Genomic DNA, 12,584 nt, shown 5'->3' on the forward strand with positions numbered 1-12,584 from the left:
ATGTGAAAAACGAAGAGAAATATTTTCTTTTTCAATCAAATAATACTGAGAAATGTCTAGCATAAAAAATTGAAATATTTTTCATCTAGAATTGTCTCTTATTAATGATTCGGAAAAAGAAAAATCTTGGTTTTGTTATTATTCTTCGTTGGTTCGTTAAATGGATAAAAATGACTTTGCTTACAAGAACTATTGGAACTATTTATAACGAATTTAATTGATTGTTTTATCATTTATATATAAAGAATTTATGGCAAAATATAGTTATATATACAACCTCAACTCATATGGGACTACCCCCTGAATTTAAGCATATTAATTAGGGGAGGAAAAGAAACTAACAAGGATTTTCTTAGTAGCGGCGAGCGAAAAGAAAACAGTTCAGCACTAAGTCACTTTGTCTATATGGCAAATGTGAGATGCAGTGTATGGAGCGTCAATATTCTAGTATGAGAAATTAATGATTTAAGTCCTTCTTAAATGAGGCCATTTACCCATAGAGGGTGCCAGGCCCGTATAACGTTAATGATTGCTAGATGATGTTTCCAAAGAGTCGTGTTGCTTGATAGTGCAGCACTAAGTGGGTGGTAAACTCCATCTAAAACTAAATATAACCATGAGACCGATAGTAAACAAGTACCGTGAGGGAAAGTTGAAAAGAACTCTGAATAGAGAGTTAAACAGTACGTGAAACTGCTTAGAGGTTAAGCCCGATGAACCTGAATATCCGTTATGGAAAATTCATCATTAAAATTGTAATATTTAAATAATATTATTAAGAATAATGTGCATTTTTTCCATATAAGGACATTGTAATCTATTAGCATATCCCAAATTTATCATAAAATATAACTTATAGTTTATTCCAATTAAATTGCTTGCATTTTAACACAGAATAAATGTTATTAATTTGATAAAGTGCTGATAGATTTATATTATTACAGAGCGTTAATTTTTCGGAATTATATAATGGCATAATTATCATTGATTTTTGTGTTTATTATATGCTCTTGTATGATTAACAATGCGAAAGATTCAGGATACCTTCGGGACCCGTCTTGAAACACGGACCAAGGAGTCTAACATATGTGCAAGTTATTGGGATGTAAACCTAATAGCGTAATTAACTTGACTAATAATGGGATTAGTTTTTTAGCTATTTATAGCTAATTAACACAATCCCGGGGCGTTCTATATAGTTATGTATAATGTATATTTATATTATTTATGCCTCTAACTGGAACGTACCTTGAGCATATATGCTGTGACCCGAAAGATGGTGAACTATACTTGATCAGGTTGAAGTCAGGGGAAACCCTGATGGAAGACCGAAACAGTTCTGACGTGCAAATCGATTGTCAGAATTGAGTATAGGGGCGAAAGACCAATCGAACCATCTAGTAGCTGGTTCCTTCCGAAGTTTCCCTCAGGATAGCTGGTGCATTTTAATATTATATAAAATAATCTTATCTGGTAAGCGAATGATTAGAGGCCTTAGGGTCGAAACGATCTTAACCTATTCTCAAACTTTAAATGGGTAAGAACCTTAACTTTCTTGATATGAAGTTCAAGGTTATGATATAATGTGCCCAGTGGGCCACTTTTGGTAAGCAGAACTGGCGCTGTGGGATGAACCAAACGTAATGTTACGGTGCCCAAATTAACAACTCATGCAGATACCATGAAAGGCGTTGGTTGCTTAAAACAGCAGGACGGTGATCATGGAAGTCGAAATCCGCTAAGGAGTGTGTAACAACTCACCTGCCGAAGCAACTAGCCCTTAAAATGGATGGCGCTTAAGTTGTATACCTATACATTACCGCTAAAGTAGATGATTTATATTACTTGTGATATAAATTTTGAAACTTTAGTGAGTAGGAAGGTACAATGGTATGCGTAGAAGTGTTTGGCGTAAGCCTGCATGGAGCTGCCATTGGTACAGATCTTGGTGGTAGTAGCAAATAATCGAATGAGACCTTGGAGGACTGAAGTGGAGAAGGGTTTCGTGTGAACAGTGGTTGATCACGAGTTAGTCGGTCCTAAGTTCAAGGCGAAAGCCGAAAATTTTCAAGTAAAACAAAAATGCCTAACTATATAAACAAAGCGAATATAATACACTTGAATAATTTTGAACGAAAGGGAATACGGTTCCAATTCCGTAACCTGTTGAGTATCCGTTTGTTATTAAATATGGGCCTCGTGCTCATCCTGGCAACAGGAACGACCATAAAGAAGCCGTCGAGAGATATCGGAAGAGTTTTCTTTTCTGTTTTATAGCCGTACTACCATGGAAGTCTTTCGCAGAGAGATATGGTAGATGGGCTAGAAGAGCATGACATATACTGTTGTGTCGATATTTTCTCCTCGGACCTTGAAAATTTATGGTGGGGACACGCAAACTTCTCAACAGGCCGTACCAATATCCGCAGCTGGTCTCCAAGGTGAAGAGTCTCTAGTCGATAGAATAATGTAGGTAAGGGAAGTCGGCAAATTAGATCCGTAACTTCGGGATAAGGATTGGCTCTGAAGATTGAGATAGTCGGGCTTGATTGGGAAACAATAACATGGTTTATGTGCTCGTTCTGGGTAAATAGAGTTTCTAGCATTTATGTTAGTTACTTGTTCCCCGGATAGTTTAGTTACGTAGCCAATTGTGGAACTTTCTTGCTAAAATTTTTAAGAATACTATTTGGGTTAAACCAATTAGTTCTTATCAATTATAACGATTATCAATTAACAATCAATTCAGAACTGGCACGGACTTGGGGAATCCGACTGTCTAATTAAAACAAAGCATTGTGATGGCCCTAGCGGGTGTTGACACAATGTGATTTCTGCCCAGTGCTCTGAATGTCAAAGTGAAGAAATTCAAGTAAGCGCGGGTCAACGGCGGGAGTAACTATGAGTAAATTGTTACCTCTCAGTAGTTGATGGTAGCGGACTCCGTGAAGCAGGCCATTGGGGCCCGCAACACGGGTGGGTTAATCAACCCACGCGTTTACTAACAGGAAAGGAATATATAGACGGTATTCGTCTGCGGATAAATGCCCTACCCACGAAGTCTCGTACTACAAGGGGAAGGCACGAATTGGAACGACAGTGTCGTGCAGGATGTGACGCTCCCGAAACAACAAACCATATTATGCAAAAATGTTACCGATCGCATGGGAGGCGCATAGCTAGACACAACTGCGTAGTAAATCGAATCAAGCGGGGACTTGAGGAGAGAGGCTGCGTAGTCATTGTTGAACCAAGTCTGCAGTGCGAATCCGGTCTTAATAAACCAGACCTGGTGGCACTACGACAAAATCACATTGATGTGATCGACATACAAATTGTGACAGACGGACACTCTATGGATGATGCACACCAGCGCAAAATCAATAGATACGACAGACCGGACATACGAACTGAGTTGCGTCGCAGATTCGAAGCCGCAGGTGACATTGAATTCCATTCTGCCACCCTGAACTGGAGGGGGATCTGGAGTGGTCAATCCGTTAAAGATTGATAGCGAAGGGTCTCCTCAGCAAATATGATAGTCATATCATTAGCGTCCAGGTTATGAGAGGCAGTCTCGGTTGTTTTAAACAGTTCATGTACCTGAGCGGGTTTTCCCGAGATTGGACTTAGCTAAAACGTTTGGTTCAAAACATTTGCTTGCTGTCTTGGCATAACATCAATAAAGGCATAAACATCGCAAATAATGGTAATATATAAATTGGCTATGAGGATGGTTTTAGTACGTAGGCGTTGCGGAACTTCGGTTCAGATAGAGCAATGAATCGTGCATGCTAGGAAACTGAAGTGTTGACAGACCTAGTATCTTTCGATAGATTTCCATACCTCCGCGATCAAAAAAAAAAAAAAAAAAAAATAGCCAAATGCCTCGTCATCTAATTAGTTTTTTTTTTTTTTTTTTCTTTAGCGTGCGTTTATTTATTTAAAATCTGTCCTAGTGGACAATAATTAAATGGTTTTGCGGGGGAACATTAGCTTAAGGGATACTATTGTACATGTATTTGTGGCGGGTTTTATATGTGTTGTCTATTGTTGTGGAAGATCGAGAGGGTGTCTCCTCATGAGACGTCTGCTTGTTTGGCTATTGTCTAACAGGTTGGTGGCGAGGTGGTTAGGGTGGTTTTCGAGCCTTTTCAGGTATCTCTCGCTGAGCCTGGAGATTTCATCAGCGACTTGTGGGATTCCAAGTTCCCTATGTATGGCGACATTCTCGTGGTAGGGATGCGCATTACAGGCAATTCTCAAGCACCTATTCTGGAACCGCTGTATACGCAGGCGATTCGTGTGGCTTGCCGTGCCCATAGCTGTATCCCGTAGGTCCAGATGGGCTTGAGAATTGCCTTGTACACCAGGATTTTGTGGTTCTGCCTTAGCTTGGACCCTCTCCCAATAAGCCAATGCATCTGCTCAGACGCGCATCGGCCTGTATGCGTTTGCTGACGATGTGGGGACGCCAAGTGAGCCTGCGGTCCAGGGTAAGTCCTAGGTACTTGGGTGCGGGTGCGTTGGGAATGATGACTCCGTTTAGCGTGACCGGTGGGCAGTCTCCTCTCCTTAGTGCAAATGTTGTTGGGTAGATTTTTCCGCGTTCACTACGATGTTCCACCTGCTGAGCCAGGGATGTAGCGCGTCCATTTGCCTTTGGATTGTTTCGGAGGCTTCTCGTGGGTCGGATGAGGAGGCGAGGAAAGCCGTGTCATCTGCATAAGTCGCTATAGTTAGGTTCCTGGAGGGGATTATGGGAAGGTCTGCGGTGTAAAGGGTGTACAGTATTGGTCCGAGCACACTGCCTTGCGGAACTCCAGCTCTGATCAGTCTGGGGTAGGCTTATTGCACTTCCGCATCTGACTTGGAATGCTCTTCCTCAGTGTAGGATTTGAGGAGGGTAAAATGGGGGCTTGGGAGGTAGGATTTGAGTTTATGGAGGAGTCCAGGATGCCAAACTCTGTCGAATGCCTGCTTCACGTCGAGCATTACAGCGCAGCAGTATTTCTTTTGCTCGAATGCCTCGAGGATCCGTTCGACTAGCCGGTGGCATTGCTCTGGTGTTCCGTGGGAGCGCCTGAAGCAAACTGGTGATCGGGGATCAAACCAGCCTCATCCAGTACTGGCAATACTCTGCGCAAAAATACTCTTTCGAGTATTTTGGAGAGGATTGCCAGCAAACTAATCGGACGATAGGAGGCGAGATTGGCTTCAGGCTTACCAGGCTTGAGGAGGACAATAACCTCTGCTCTTTTCCACTCTTCCGGGAAGTACCCTAGCCGGAAGCAGCTGTTGTAAATGCTGGCCAGCATTTGTGTGCAGCGGGATGGGAGCATTTTTAGGGCCGCCGCATCTATACGATCCAGGCCTGGAGATTTGTTGTTCTTCAGTAGAGCAATCTCCTGCGCAACTTCCTCAGGGTCGACTGGTTCCAACGGGGGACCGGGAGAGCTTGGGCTATTGAGAAACCGGGCTGTTTCAGCATGTTCTTCGGCAGTGCAGCAGTCGAACGGAGAGAAGGCGTTGTAAAGGTGTTCGGCGAAGCTTCTGCTCTTTCAGCATCCGAAAGGCACCAGGATCCATCTGCTTTGCGCACTGCGGAAACCTTTTTGGGCTGGTCGTTTAATGTGGCGGGTGACGTTCCACAGATTGTGGTCTGGGTCCCCGGGAGAGAGTTCCTCGAGGAATCTGAGGAAGGAGTCCTGGCGTAGGCTGGAGATCTTGTCCTTCAACTCCTTTGTGGCGTGATTGAGCGCTGTTTTGTCTCTTGGATTGCGCGTCAAGAACCAAACTCTCCTGAGACGCCTCTTCTCAGTCACGAGTGCCGCAATTTCCGGGGACCAGAGGTGGAGGTCCCTGCTAGGTGTTCTCGCAGTCTTTGGTGGCGGTGGGCTTGCGAATTCCGCAGCGTTTTGCATCTGCCTGGTGAGATTCCCGATAGCTTCATCAATGTTCCTGGGTGTGTTGAGGATGGGGTTCGGATTGACGGTGGAGAGCATCCAGGACGCGAACTTGGCGGCGTCGGTATATTTTCCAGTGAGCCTTCTGAGCGGGGTTTTCCTGAGGACTGGCGTGTTGATTAGCACGTTTATTGCACAGTGGTCTGACAGGAGATCAGCATTTGTTGTGCAGCTGATCTTCGCATGCCCTATGCCTTTCGACACAGCAAAGTCAGTAGGTCTGGAGTCTTGAGGGGATCGTTGGCCAGTGAGTGGCTCGCCAGTGGAGTGGCAGTCCAGTCGGTGGCGTTGCAGGTACCCAAACAGAGTTTTCCCTTTGGGTTGTTGGCGCGCGATCCCCACCAAGAATGTTTGGCGTTATAATCTCCAGCTGCTATGAAGCGGGGCCCAAAATGCTCGAAGAACTCACTGAGGTGAGATGCTGTTATGCGGTATCTGGGGGAAAGTAGACCGCTCCAATGTCTAAATCTCCTTGCGGGCTGACAATCCTGATGACAGGACATTGTGCCCAGTCTTGCTGAAACGCGGGCAGCTCTAGGTATTGAATACCGCTCCTGATGAGGATGGCTGCTCCACCGCGTGCTCTGCCAGAAGGATGGTCTGCATGGATGAGGTCATATCGCTGATATTAAAGTGGGATCTGGGGGAGAAGTGGGTTTCGGCTACGAGTAGGATATCGATCTGGTGGGTCTTCAGATGGTGCTCGACTATGGCTTGCTGTTCTGCAGGCCGTTCGCATTCCAGACGACTAGGTGGAGCTTTAGTTGCATGACTTGCTGTTGAGAATGGTGGCCACCAGCTGTGTCATCTGGGTGAACATGCGCTCCATCATCCTTTCCATCATTCCTTCCATGCGAGCGAACATCGCTTCTATCTGACCGGAGTGTGGGGTTTCTGTTTGGGTTTGGACTGGGGTTGTGGGATTCTGCGGTGCTGCGTGCACTCCGTTGAGGGCGTCTCGGTAGCTCCTGCCAGAGGTGACGTTTGGTGATGCCACGGGCGGCGCCTTGTTAGCATTAGCGACGGGCCTTGTTTTCGGAGCAGCGAGTGCTTTGGCCCTTTTGTATGCAGGGCAATCCCTTGAAAGACGCAGGATGGTCCGCCTGGCAGTGGAAGCAGCACGCTTTGTCGTCCTCCCTCTTCTCACATGCCCTCGATTCGTGAGGGCCTCCACACTTTACACATCGGTATTCCAGGAAGCAGTAACGCTGTGTATGACCGAATCCTTGGCACCTGAAGCATTGAGGCACGTCGTTGAACTTCTGCGGCGGTTCAATGGTTACTACCGACCTGCAGATCCGCTTGACTTGGTAGACGTCTTTGTTGTTGCTGGAAGCTCCAGGTTGGCGAAGAATATTCCAGCGGTTCTTTAGTTCTTCTGCCAATGGGATTGTGCAGATCTCTAACAGCGTGCCCTTGTCTGCGAAGGTCTTCAATGATTTCCTCACGATCGGTGGAGTGGTGGAGTCCTTTGATGACAACTTGTATGCACGTTCATCTTTCGGCTGGAAAGTCCGATGCCTCTTGTTTTGGGCCACAAGTTGGAGACGCAGAGCTGTATAGGACTCTTTGTCCGGCATCATGACACGTACGTTGTTGCCATTCACGGTCTTGTAGGTAAAATTGTTCTTCGGGCCTACAAGAGTCGTGATCATCTTGACGAGTGCCGAGATGTTGGTCACATCGGGGATAAAAATCGGAGGTGGCTTGATGGTCTTCGGGGTGGGCTTTGGTTTCTCGGGGGTCTTGGGCTTGGAATCGTCTTTAGGTCCGGGTTCGTCATCAGAGCTCTCTTGGTCGTACTCGTCTTCTTCGGTCGAGAGTAAAGCGAAGGCGTTGTTGGCGAGCTTCTTGCGCAGAGCTGCGCTAGTGCTTGGCTTATCTTCCAGCTCCTCTCCCTGTGTTTCTTTGCCGGTTTTCGCTTTATCTCGCCCGGCTCTGTATGCGAGGTGCTTCCCTCGCTGCTGGAGCTGCTCTTGCGTGTTCTCAGAGCCTTTTTGCGTGGTGTTGTTCCAAGCTTGTGGGTGCGCGGGGGGGCCTGCCAGTCCATCTTCTCCAAAGTTGATAAGGAGTGAGGAGGGGGGGGGGGGGGGAAGCTGGGCACCGTAAGCCGGTGAGCCAGGCAGCACGTGGCTGCTGCTTTGCAATTATACCGCTGCTTCGAGCACTGGGTTTTTTTGCGCTGATAACACGCACACTCGGGTGTGCGATGGTGTTAGTGCGAACTACCGTTAGGTACGTTGGCTGGGCCAATCAAAACGCGCGACAAGATCACGCGACGCGAAGTGCTGGGCACAAGTAACGGGACTTACAACTGTGAACAATTTGCTAACAATTTGCTAACAATTGCTGTCGATCCGCAGGCACGTCTGCACTCGTCGAGTGTTCGATCGCGACTCATCTAATTAGTGACGCGCATGAATGGATTAACGAGATTCCTACTGTCCCTATCTACTATCTAGCGAAACCACAGCCAAGGGAACGGGCTTGGAATAATTAGCGGGGAAAGAAGACCCTTTTGAGCTTGACTCTAATCTGGCAGTGTAAGGAGACATAAGAGGTGTAGAATAAGTGGGAGATATTAGACCTCGGTTTGGTATCGTCAATGAAATACCACTACTCTTATTGTTTCCTTACTTACTTGATTAAATGGAACGTGTATCATTTCCTAGCCATTATACGGATATATTTATTATATCTTATGGTATTGGGTTTTGATGCAAGCTTCTTGATCAAAGTATCACGAGTTTGTTATATAATCGCAACAAATTCTTTAATAAACGATGCATTTATGTATTTTTGATTTGAAAATTTGGTATAACTCCAATTACTCAGGTATGATCCAATTCAAGGACATTGCAGGTAGGGAGTTTGACTGGGGCGGTACATCTCTCAAATAATAACGGAGGTGTCCCAAGGCCAGCTCAGTGCGGACAGAAACCACACATAGAGCAAAAGGGCAAATGCTGACTTGATCTCGGTGTTCAGTACACACAGGGACAGCAAAAGCTCGGCCTATCGATCCTTTTGGTTTAAAGAGTTTTTAACAAGAGGTGTCAGAAAAGTTACCATAGGGATAACTGGCTTGTGGCGGCCAAGCGTTCATAGCGACGTCGCTTTTTGATCCTTCGATGTCGGCTCTTCCTATCATTGTGAAGCAAATTCACCAAGCGTTGGATTGTTCACCCATGCAAGGGAACGTGAGCTGGGTTTAGACCGTCGTGAGACAGGTTAGTTTTACCCTACTAATGACAAAACGTTGTTGCGACAGCATTCCTGCGTAGTACGAGAGGAACCGCAGGTACGGACCAATGGCACAATACTTGTTCGAGCGAACAGTGGTATGACGCTACGTCCGTTGGATTATGCCTGAACGCCTCTAAGGTCGTATCCGTGCTGGACTGCAATGATAAATAAGGGGCATTTGCATTGTATGGCTTCTAAACCATTTAAAGTTTATAATTTATTTTATAAACGACAATGGATGTGATGCCAATGTAATTTGTAACATAGTAAATTAGGAGGATCTTCGATCACCTGATGCCGCGCTAGTTACATATAAAAGCATTATTTAATACAATGACAAAGCCTAGAATCAATTGTAAACGACTTTTGTAACAGGCAAGGTGTTGTAAGTGGTTGAGCAGCTGCCATACTGCGATCCACTGAAGCTTATCCTTTGCTTGATGATTCGATAAATAAATGATTTTTTCCTGTAGCCAAACACCTCGTCATCAATTTAGTGACGCATATGATATTGTCCCTATCATATAATTAATATAAAGACTTTAATGGATTGTGTCAAGTTGCCAAACACCTCGTCATCAATTTAGTGACGCATATGATATTGTCCCTATCATATAATTAATATAAAGACTTTAATGAATTGTGTCAAGTTGCCAAACACCTCGTCATCAATTTAGTGACGCATATGATATTGTCCCTATCATATAATTTTTGATATAAAGACTTTAAAGAATTGTATCAAGTTGCCAAACACCTCGTCATCAATTTAGTGACGCATATGATATTGTCCCTATCATATAATTAATATACAGACTTTAATGAATTGTGTCAAGTTGCCAAACACCTCGTCATCAATTTAGTGACGCATATGATATTGTCCTTATCATATAATTTTGATATAAAGACTTTAAAGAATTGAATCAAGTTGCCAAACACCTCGTCATCAATTTAGTGACGCATATGATATTGTCCTATCATATAATTAATATAAGACTTTAATGGATTGTGTCAAGTTGCCAAACACCTCGTCATCAATTTAGTGACGCATATGATATTGTCCCTATCATATAATTAATATAAAGACTTTAATGAATTGTGTCAAGTTGCCAAACACCTCGTCATCAATTTAGTGACGCATATGATATTGTCCTTATCATATAATTTTGATATAAAGACTTTAAAGAATTGTATCAAGTTGCCAAACACCTCGTCATCAATTTAGTGACGCATATGATATTGTCCCTATCATATAATTAATATAAAGACTTTAATGGATTGTGTCAAGTTGCCAACACCTCGTCATCAATTTAGTGACGCATATGATATTGTCCTTATCATATAATTTTTGATATAAAGACTTTAAAGAATTGTATCAAGTTGCCAAACACCTCGTCATCAATTTAGTGACGCATATGATATTGTCCCTATCATATAATTAATATACAGACTTTAATGAATTGTGTCAAGTTGCCAACACCTCGTCATCAATTTAGTGACGCATATGATATTGTCCCTATCATATAATTTTTGATATATAGACTTTAAAGAATTGTATCAAGTTGCCAAACACCTCGTCATCAATTTAGTGACGCATATGATATTGTCCCTATCATATAATTAATATAAAGACTTTAATGGATTGTGTCAAGTTGCCAAACACCTCGTCATCAATTTAGTGACGCATATGATATTGTCCTTATTATATAATTTTTGATATAAAGACTTTAAAGAATTGTATCAAGTTGCCAAACACCTCTCATCAATTTAGTGACGCATATGATATTGTCCCTATCATATAATTAATATACAGACTCTAATGAATTGTGTCAAGTTGCCAAACACCTCGTCATCAATTTAGTGACGCATATGATATTGTCCCTATCATATAATTTTTGATATAAAGACTTTAAAGAATTGTATCAAGTTGCCAAACACCTCGTCATCAATTTAGTGACGCATATGATATTGTCCCTTTCATATAATTAATATAAAGACTTTAATGGATTGTGTCAAGTTGCCAACACCTCGTCATCAACTACTATATTATGGTTGCGCCGACCTCTCATATTGTATTCTCTTATGTGTTCATAGGATTTTGACAATTATACGAGTAAATTAAATAATATACATATGAAAATGATTAATTATTATATGTATAAGGGAAAAAATGATGAAATATTCCCATATTATCTTAGTATTATAGAGGAAAGACCGTTGCCGACCTCTGATATTGTTCAAACTTATGTATTTATATGATTTTGGCAATTATATGAGTAAATTAAAAAATATACATATGAAAATGGTTAATTATTATATGTATATGGGAAAATGCTAAGATATTCCCATATTCTCTTAGTATTATAGAGAAAAGCCATTTAAGTGAGAGGGTATAGTAGTGTAAACGACCGGAATTACGACAGAGGGTTCAAAAACTACTATAGGTAGGCAGTGGTTGCCGACCTCTCATATGTTCAAAACTTATGTATTCATATGATTTTGGCAATTATATGATTAAATTAAATAATATACATATGAAAATGATTAATTATTATATGTATAAGGGAAATGCTGAAATATTCCACATTTCTTAGTATTATAGAGAAAATCCATTATAGTGAGAGGGTATAGTAGTGTAAACGACCGGAATTACGACAGAGGGTTCAAAACTACTATAGGTAGGCAGTGGTTGCCGACTCTCATATTGTTCAAAACTTATGTATTCATATGAATTTGGCAATTATATGAGTAAATTAAATAATAAACATATAAAAATTAATATTTATTATATGTATAAAAAAAAAAAATAATCATATTATATATGAATAATGGAAAAAAAATGAAATGTTCCTATAATCTCTTAATATATAAGAGAATAGACCGTATGTTGGGTGGCAAACGGAATTGAAAATACCCGCTTTGAGGACAGCGGGTTCAAAAACTACTATAGGTAGGCAGTGGTTGCCGACTCCCGCATTATTCGAAATATTTATTTCGGATTATGTTATATGGTTACATAAAATAAAGTATATTATTATCCGTACAAATTTGTTTCTCAGTTCTATAGAACACGGGACTTGGCTCCGCGATAATAGGAATATACGCTTTTTAGATAATATCGTTGAAACAAAAGTCAAGTTTCTATTATATATAGAATAACAAATCGTTTCCATATATTATCGTTAATTTTTGGAGGCAGGCAAATATTAATTTATTACCTGCCGTATAGTTGGATTATTATATCGTTACGGTATAATAAAATATGGATTCTTATGAAAGAAATATAAAATTATATATTAAATGTGGAAATATTATCATATGCGCTTGGTTTTATGTTATATATTACCAGAGAGATATATGAAAAGAGATAAATTT

At 42.0% G+C, this 12,584-nt stretch overlaps 1 pseudogene; it reads left to right on the forward strand.

The window, feature by feature from the left end:
* The first annotated feature begins 273 nt into the window (after positions 1-273).
* Positions 274-9,661, forward strand: LOC116802759 (annotated as a pseudogene).
* The last annotated feature ends 2,923 nt before the right edge of the window (positions 9,662-12,584 follow it).

This window comes from Drosophila sechellia, unplaced genomic scaffold (genome assembly GCF_004382195.2).
Source record: "Drosophila sechellia strain sech25 unplaced genomic scaffold, ASM438219v1 U_213, whole genome shotgun sequence".
Taxonomy (NCBI): domain Eukaryota; kingdom Metazoa; phylum Arthropoda; class Insecta; order Diptera; family Drosophilidae; genus Drosophila; species Drosophila sechellia.